At 37.4% G+C, this 9,916-nt stretch overlaps 1 long non-coding RNA gene across 1 annotated transcript in view; it reads left to right on the plus strand.

The window, feature by feature from the left end:
• The window catches only part of LOC118452049, a 17,764-nt gene extending 7,854 nt beyond the window's left edge, over positions 1-9,910 (plus strand). Inside the window, exon 3 of the long non-coding RNA XR_004841680.1 lies at positions 9,563-9,910. This is a non-coding gene — a long non-coding RNA (uncharacterized LOC118452049). The remainder of the gene's footprint in view (positions 1-9,562) is intronic.
• Positions 9,911-9,916: the final 6 nt, after the last annotated feature.

A 9,916-nucleotide genomic window follows, 5' to 3' on the forward strand; every position in this document is an offset into this window, starting at 1 on the left:
AGTGCAGCCTTCCGACGTATCAGCCACTCCTCCCAGTTTTGTGTCATCAGCAAACTTGCTGATGGTACCCTCTCTGTCCCCTCGTCCAGGTCATTGATGAATAAGTTGAACAAGACTGGGCTGAGTACCGAGCCCTGGGGAACTCCACAAGATACCGGCCTCCAACTAGACTCTGCCCCGCCAATCAGAACCCTCTGAGCCCTGTCGTTCAGCGGGTTCCCAATCCAGCTCACTGTCCACTCATCCAACCCACACTTCTTGAGCTTCCCTATGAGGATGTTGTGGGAGACAGTGTCAAAAGCCTTGCTGAAGTCAAGGTAGACAACATCCACCAGTCTCTCCTCGTCTACCCAGTTGGTCATGCCATCATAGAAGGCTATCAGATTGGTCACACATTATTTCCTCTTGGTGAATCCATGCTGGGTACTCCTGATGATCTTCTTTTCATCTACTTCCTTGGAGAGGACACCCAGAATGAGTCGTTCCATCACCTTTCCAGGGATGGAGGTGGGACTAACCAGCCTGTAGTTCCCTGGGTCCTCCTTCTTGCCCTTTTTGAAGACTGGAGTGACATTGGCTATCTTCCAGTCCTCAGGCACCTCTCCTGTTCTCCACGACCTTTCATAGATGATGGAAAGTGGCTCAGTATGTGTATGTCCATACAATTGCTAATAATACATTTTGGAAGAATATCGATATTAAGAATTTTTTAATTCCTGTTGAATTTTAAAAATAAATTACTTCTATATTTATCTCATGTAGTCTTTATATTGAACCATGTTTCATTTATTTGTGGTATACCGTGTTTAACAGTGTGCGATTGCTAGAAGGCAGATAGGATGTAAAATATGAGCAAGGACACTAATATCCTATTCCAGGTCTTTTTCTTGAAAGGTGTACTTATTATAAAACTTTTGATATATTTATAGTTTTATAAGAAGGGTGCGATGAAACACTCACTTCCTTACAGCCTAATGTCTGACATCTAGGGCAACCCTTAGCCTTAGTTGCCTGACCACCATTTGTGTTCCTTAACAACAAAAATTTTGGAAGAACTTCAATATTAAGACCTTTTTTTTTTATTCCTGTTAAATTTTAAAAATATATTGCTTACATATTTATCTCATGTAGTCTTTATATTGAACTATTTTTCATTTATTTGCAGTACACCATGTTTAACAGTTCAGTAAAGCCATATTAAAATCATGCCTTTGGAGTACTTTCTTTTTCCTGAAACCTGAACTTTGACCTGTCTTGACTTATATCTCCTGCTAAGGGGATTGATGTATGACTTAACTGGAAAAAGTGAAAGTCTAAAGCCACTAGTAGCATTTTATTTATAAAATATGCATTAAGCATACACATGTTCCCAGGAAACTGGAAGAAATCTGATGGCTTGTCTGACCTTTGATAAGAAGTCAGAACAGGTGAACCTCTGATCTTAAGCTCCATGCAGCTATGCAACAGTGCATCTATGTTGTAACATAATGGAGGCTCAAGTATTTCTTCTCAAGAGCAAACTCCTGTTTATCTTTCTCATTCAAACAATCAAAATGCCTGCTCAGTTAAATAAAGTCAGCAATACTGGTTCTGCACTACAACTGTTAAATCCTATGTAAAAAGAATCAGGGTTAACAGTGTGATAAGAAACTTACTTAATCAGTTTTATCAGGCATCACTGTGAAACACTAACAAGTGCTTTTGGTCTAAATACATTGCTACTTACTTTATTGTAATAAATATCAAGTGAAATTATGACTGTTATCTTACACCAGAGCATACTGACAGATGGTATATGGCTTGAGAAGCTTATCTGTGAGACATGAAAATGTGTAAGAAAAGAATAGCAAAGACTGAGAAAATGGTTAGTCAGGTTGAGTACAAGGAATAAAACCTCATCTCTCTGCCCCAAGTGATGACTGCTAGTCAGTATTCCTTGTTGATTCTTTGATTTTGAGAAAATTATTTATTGCCTGTGCAATACATTACCGACTGAGACACACACAATGAAGTACAGTCATATATGGATAAACATATATCTTCTTTGGCTGTCATGGGTTTTTCCTCTGCAACTTCCTTGTTGTAAACAAAAAAGCAAATACACCATTCTTGTATCCAGAGAGATAAAAGAAACAAACCCCACAGTCAATAGTAGCTAGAAAATCAGTTATTAACCTACTGAACAGGACAATAAAACACTGTACCAGACCTTAATCCTTCACATACATGATATATATTACACATGATATTTTACACTGCGTGGTATCCTCCCAGCAGGGGAAGTACAAAAATGGATTTATGATTGGTATCATAAATCCCTTATCAATTGTGATCATATGTGTATGGCATAAGAATTTGCTTTGCACTGTTACCAAGGGTAAAATAAATCATTGATAAAATAGGTAATTGCCCAATAATGGTCTGGTCATAGCCAAAAGGCAATTGATCTGCAGGTTTACCTTCTTTATTCTTACAAGAATAATCGTCCAGAAATGACAAAATGTGATGCAAGTCATTCCCTTCTTGTTAGATAATATAACTGTGGAATAGCCAATTAAACATAGAGTTTCAAATCAATATTTTGATACACCTTTAAAGGTAAAGCTTTCTTTGGATAGTAACACAAGTTAAGGTCAACATTAACAGGCATATTTACAGTTAGTGAGTCAGTGCTTCAAACACTGCAGTATAATGAGATACATAACGTTGCCAGAATATCAGGTTGATGTCACTTATAAATCTTGCTCTTTTTCTTCACTAGTTCTTCTATAGTTCATTTTAATACAAATGAGATTAAAACAAACAAAATCTTGGAATATAATGATACGCTTAATTTAATCAGATATCCTATTGCAACTCCCATTTTTTTATTATGTAATGACAAAAGAGTTAAAAAAATGCAAACCTCCCAGAAAATGTATACTTTCAATTTTAATGAACTTTTAAATTTTCAGTTCAAAAAGTAGTACATGAAAGCAAAGCTCTGTGAAAAATTAGCCTCACTTAAAATCCTAAGCAACAGTTGGAAAGAAGATACAGAATAAGTTTTGCCCAAGAAGGGGAGGTAAGAGTGCTTTTCTAAAATTTTCAATAAATTGCATAAATTAAACATAAATTGGGTTAAAATTAGCATATTTGATATATTATGATGATATGGAAAATTTATTCAGAGATAAGTACAAGAGCAACTGCAAAAAGAATTACGTATTTGGGACAGCTCTATGGAGTTTTCTGTGGAGACGCCCCCAAGCACAGGCTCACTGAGTGGTGGTAATAATCTCCCCATGAAGGAACTGAACAGAGGTATTTTTCAGGCTGGCATTTGCAAAGTCCTTGGTCAGAGCTCAGTCCTCTCAAGAGTCAAGACTGTCTTTTGTGGTCTGAAGTCAAGGAAAAGCTTTTAAGCTGGCAGGAAATAGGAAGTCTTTTAAATGGACTGGTAAAAATCAATTGGGTTACTTCACATCCCTCATGACTAGCATAAAATTCACGACATCCTCCCCCACTGTGACTATGCCTTGATAACAACAGCTCTAGGTATCTGGAAAAATTGGGCTTTATAATAATACATCCTTAAAAAAAAAGAGAAAACTAAGAAGCTGAAAGTGGAATGAACCAGGCTTCTTTAGGCATTGAAAATATGTATGTATTATAATTTCTGCTATTAAGAAGTTTTGCACTGTATTTCAGGTTATTTATTATAACTTAGAAGACTGTAAATAAGAATAAAAGTTTTTTCCCACAGTGACACATTTCCTCCATTTACTAAGCAATGAACTAATTTCCACTCATTTTTTTGTATGGTATCATTAAATATAAGCATGATTTGGCCAGATTTCTATCCAAATGGTTTCAACTGGTGTTTCAAATTAATCTAACCATGGGGTTTACATCTCTATTGGTGTACTAATATTTCTAGTGACAGGACAGGGCTATCGTGCATTCCATATGTAAGCAAAACTCCCAGTGAAGCCACGAAAGTTTTTTCTTTATAATAGTGGTAGGAAGGAACCAGGTGCCAGACCAAACCCAAGACTAAATCCACATATTTTATCTGTTACTTGACTGCAGTAGCCCTCGAGGAGAAAATGAGGAAACTTTACACTCCATGGAAGTGTTACATGAAACTTTAAAAACTTTCTACACATTTTTCTAGACTGACATGACAGGAAATTCAAATCCTACCTAATTCTATGTCATTTCATAATATAACCATCTTTTCTAGAAGCAATCATTGTAGTGTTCACAATGAAACAGCACCAAGTGTAAGTGTGCAGATGCTGTTGCTGGAAAAGACCCAAAGCTGAATGGTATCAGTGAGCCCTACAGGGCATTTCAGTTACACTTCAAGTAAACCTAAATTGATTGATGCTATTAGTCTCTTTTCCAGCTGTTTGCATGCAGGAGAATGTTTACTTAGAAAGTTTCGCTAAGCAATACTATTAATGATTTTTCATGTTATATGCAATCCCTCCTACCTTATAGACATTATATCACATTCTTTAAAATACTACTGAAATCATATTAAAGTGAAGGCTTTAAGCAGACTCCCCTGTAGTTCACATAGGAACTATCTCCTTTTAAACATAAAATTAATTTTACAGTATCGTATATGTACAAAATCTCAGTCACTCTCATTGCTTTTAAAGCACAATATGGCTGATGGCCACATTTTGGTTACAATTTTTCACTTTCCTGACCTTAGGCATGAATAAACTCTTACATGGGCACATGCATTCTTCCACAAAATAAAAATTTTTTTTCTAAAATCTTTACAATTTTCACCATCAAGCTGCTTTTCTATATATAAATGTCAAGAAAGTAACAATATAATGAAGCAGACCAGAGTACTGTAACTTGGAACAGGGGCTAAGAAAACAAACATATGGAAGAGAAAACATTTTACCAGTGTGAATCTGACTCAGTTCAGAGAAGAAAGTGTCATCCTAAAATAACACAACTGTATTGGAGAGCAGAGACCTATATAACAGGTTCAAAAATCAGAATTAGGAAAAAACCCCACATCTCAGGCATTAATGGAATTTTATCTGTAAGTGAAAGAAAGTGCAAACGCCCTTTCTATTCAGGAGAAAGGGTCCCTGCTGCTCAACCAAATATCTTTCCCAATTTTTTGTGCCTTAAACATTCCTTTCTCAGTGCATCCAGCAGAGTCAATTTCACCTTTGAAACTACATCCATAAGTACTTTTGGTACACCGTGTTCTATGTGACTGGTAGGATCTGCATATTTAAAAAAATAGAAAGTATGTTCAGTTGTAAAATCAGCTGTTATACTTTGTCTGCACACACATGCACACAAGTGCTTCAAGTTGAAAGAATGAATAAGACCTGTCTGGCAAGGTCAGGATGAGAAGAAGTAATGATATTAAATGTACTTTCTTATTAAATGCTTACATACAGAAACTTGCATTAAAACATAGAGAGATCAGCTACAGCTGGGAAAGCACAGGATATTTTTGAACTTTTGTGGTGTTTTTAATCACTCCACAAAGATTTGTTTGAAGTGTACAGAAAGATTTCTATAATATTTTAAAGATTTAAGAAATGCAAATCTCATACATTACAAATAGAATACTTGCAGTTCCCAGTGCCATCACCTGAGGGCATATACCAAGCATGCCTGGTATCTCAAATATGCACTTGCCTTTCATGGGTAAAAAGAGTTTAAAAAAGCAAGTTTAAGGTCAGAACATACATTAGAGTTCATTTCATTTTTCCCTAGACCAGTAGAACTATTCAGCTGAGCAGTACAAGTTAGATTTTTTGGGTGGAAGTCATCGTCCTTTCACTGCTCAATCACACCTCCCATTAGAATTATGCAGAAATGTCATGTCCATAGGCAAATAAGCTCATATTAGAATTTCTTTCTGTTTTTGGAAGTCTGGAGAAGTATATGCAATCTCTCCTTCTGAGCAATTTTCCAACTTACCTTTGGTTGTCAAGGTTCTCACATGGACTCGAGCATTGAATTGCATTGCTACAACAAAAATTCTCCATTTTGACCCAGACCCCATTTTGACCAAAGAATACAGAGAATAAGTTATCACTGACTAACACAGGTTACATTCAAAGCACCTGTCCATTAGTGAGTATGACAGGGTAGATCCTTCTTTATTATCTAGTATTATCTTGTAGCTAACAAAGTTCTGGGACTTGTTTTAAAATGTTCAATACAATCACCTAGACACTGTGTCCAGTTTTGGACTCCTCAGTACAGAAAAAATAGCAATAAAGCAGAGTGAGCTCAGAAGAGGGCCAATGAGGTCGTCAGGGCTGAAGCACCCACCCTGTGAGGAGAGGCTGGAGGACCAGGGCTGGTTCAGCCTGAACAGGGGCAGCTCTGGGGGCACTTAACAGCAGCCTCCCATGCCTATGAGAGGCTGACAGGGAGCTGGAGCCAGGCGCTTCTCAGCACAGTGCAGCAGGAGGGTGAGGGACATGAAAGGCTGGGACTGGCCATAAGGAAACTTCTTCCTTAGATTAAATTAATAATAAAACCGGTCTGAAGTATTATTCTGTGCTTTCTTTCTTTAGAAAATAAATAAATAAATCTTTCTTTAGAAAAATTTGTGTGATTCCTTTTTATGTACCATGAAAATAATTTTTAAAAAACCCTCTAGATCTGGGCTTATGAAAGATCATTGACCATCAGATACTACAAATATAAACCATGTTTTAAAATACGCACATGTAAATTTTATCACAAAGCAAAGCAAAGCTTTTCTATGTTGCAGTCTAGGGTATATGTGTTGATAGAATCACTGCTTGTTAGTTAATTGAAAGTATCAGGACAATGATAAAACATAATAAAAAGAGTGTGAAGAACTGGATGGGATAGGATAGGATAGAACTATTTCAGTTGGAAGGGACCTACAAAGATCATTTAGTCCAGCTGTCTGACCAGTTCAGGGCTGACCAAGTTAAAACATCTTATTAAGGGCATGGTCCAAATGCCTCTTAAACACTGACAGGAATGAAAAAAACCTATTACCAGGCTAAACTAGGGATGAAATTTGAGATGAACTTCAAGAAAATACTATGACAAAAAGATCTCTCGGGCTGAGCTGGGACATAGTATACCTCCACTGAGATCATTAGGAAATTACAGCTAACTCCAGTACAGGCAAGACTAGACATATGTCTCTGGACAAGAGACAGCCTGGATCCTACTGCTTTAAGACTTTTAAACCCGATATGTGTGATACACCAGTAAACTGGCACTAGAAAAAAATGTTCATTGGCAAAGATATTTGCCTAAATGGCTCATGATATTTTTAGTTTTCCATCTGTACCACACCTATCAGGGCATCTGAAACTAGAAAAATAACTACCCAGGCAACTTATGTTTGGGAGGTGAGCAAAAAACTGACCTGTTATGGAACCTTTTAAAGAAAGTTAATGGAAAACTAAGGCAGAGAAAAGGATGGTGGACAATTTTCATGGAATCTATTGCTATAAAAAGTGCAAAATAACTTCATAGTTTTGTTCTGCAAAACTGATAGAGCTTTCTACACCTAGCTTGACTTTCTGGAAAGAGATGACTGCGAGATTAATAAAAAACCACTGATGTCTGTAACCTAAATTATCAGTCTCTGCCCTGACAACTATAAGTTTTTGGCTCCTCTACTAAATAATGTTATGACTCATTCTAACAGCTTGAGCACATACCACAGAAATCTCTCGAGATTAAAAGTATTGTATTCACTACATGTGACTGCTGTAGATCCAGTCACAAGCTTATTTACAAATGTCTTCTCTGAGCAGCTGTAAAATTAGGTCAGCAGAGCACTTACAACTGGCTACATCAGTCACGTAGAACTTCAGCTGCTGCTTCCAGCAATCAGATTTACTTGACTTCTTCACATAGATGCAGCATTTGATAAATAAGACGTTTGGTGTTAACAGGGCTTAAAACAGCCAGCCATAATTAACATCAGCTTGTCATTAAAACCACAGTTACTGATTAGTCTTAAAGGTAATGCTTTTAATACACTTAATCAAGATTAGACCCATTAAAAAGCTGTCAGAATTTTCCCTCACTTCTTCTGTGCAGCAGTGGACACTGCTAGCTTACAAGATATTTTCGTTTCCAAACTGCTGATCTCTGGGTTTGATGACTGTGGTTGAAACAATCAAGATGACAAATACTCGCATTATCTGACCATGTTTACAAATGACTGTGATGGTCCTTTTTAACACCAAGGGGCCACCATGTGTTGCAGTGACTGTTTGTGAATCTGTCTCCCTGATTAGTCAGTGCTCTCTGTAATAGCCCTGATAGCACTGAACATATGTCGTGGGAAAATGCTGTCAAGCAAAAAGCTAAGTTAATCTCATCTATATCTGTCACCTTTAATACATATACATAATTTTTCAGCTTTTTTATAGGATAGTAGTAGATTTGAATCATAATACCTCTTCAAGCATTTTCATACATAATGAAAATTATCTCTTGAATTTAAAATAGTGCTAATGGAATCATTAGGAAATGACCGGTCTTGTTGCTCAATTTAAATTCAAGGCATAGACTAGCATGGATAATCATTAGCCATACCTAATTAAACAAGGCACATGTAACTGAAACACTGAGCAAGAAAGCAAAATGTAGCTTGCCACATATAGCAATACCACCGTGTATGTGCGTATCCAAACAAAATCAGAGACTCTTGAAATTTACTACAGTGTGTCAGAAGAAAGTCAGTGTTTGTATGTGTACACTAGGTTTTATTTCTCTTTTAGGTGCAAATCTCAAAGACTTTTAATGGTGGAGTAATTGCTTACATATCTATAACCTAGAGATCACACGTAGAAGTAGCTGGAAAGGAAACATAAAAGAATGCTATGTCACAGCTTTTATTCTTTTTGCACAGCTGTAAAATCCCAGTATATTTTGTATATTAGGTATATTTTGTATAGACAAATGACCTTTTTTAAAGACAAATAATGTCTTTGTCGTGGTTTAACCCAGCTGGCAACTCAGCACCACGCAGCCGCTCGCTCACTCCCCCCCCTCCCTCAGTGGGATGGGGGAGAGAATCGTAGAAAAGAAAAAAAAGTAAGATCCGTGGGTTGAGATAGAGACAGTTTAATAAGAGAGAAGAATAACAATAGTGATAATAATAATGGTATGAGAATATACAGAATATATATAAAACAAGTGATGCACAATGCAATTGCTCACCACCTGCTGACCGATGCCCAGCCCGTCCCGAGCCGCAAGCAGTCCCCGAGCCGCGAGCAGTCCCCGAGCCGCGAGCGACCGACCGAACTAACTAACCCCCCCCCGAGCATGACGTTATATGGTATGGAATAGCTCTTTGGTCAGTTTGGGTTAGCTGTGCTAGCTGTGCTCCCTCCCAGCTTGTTATGCACCTGGCCGAGCAGGAGAAGCTCAAAAAGTCCTTGAGTAGTCTGAGCACTACTTGGCAACAGCTGAAAACATCAGTGTGTTATCAACATTCTTCTGGTACTAAATCCAAAACACAGCACTATGCTAGCTACTATGAAGAAAATTAACTCTATCCCAGCCGAAACCAGGACAGTATCCACCCCTTATTCTATACCATTTACGTCATGCTTAGGTCCTACCCTTACAATACATTCCAATTAATCACCAACCACCTTCCCATTTTTTGAGAGATATATATACATACACAACATAGATATCATTCCCTTAATTTATGGACCATCTCCCTAAAATGTCCATTGGGTTCATCTAGTCCACGGTTTTGGGCTCCATCTGTCATAACAATCTTTCAGGGCAGGAGAGATGGGGTCTGGTGTTGTGTTGTTGCATGATGAAGTCAGTTCTGGTTCCATCCGCTGCACTTCCTCAGTTTCTTCAACATTCATTCTTCTTAATTTGGGCGATTCTTACTGCTATACCATTGATAGGA

This window comes from Egretta garzetta, unplaced genomic scaffold (genome assembly GCF_000687185.1).
Source record: "Egretta garzetta isolate BGI_Z169 unplaced genomic scaffold, ASM68718v1 scaffold473, whole genome shotgun sequence".
Classification (NCBI taxonomy): Eukaryota; Metazoa; Chordata; class Aves; order Pelecaniformes; family Ardeidae; genus Egretta; species Egretta garzetta.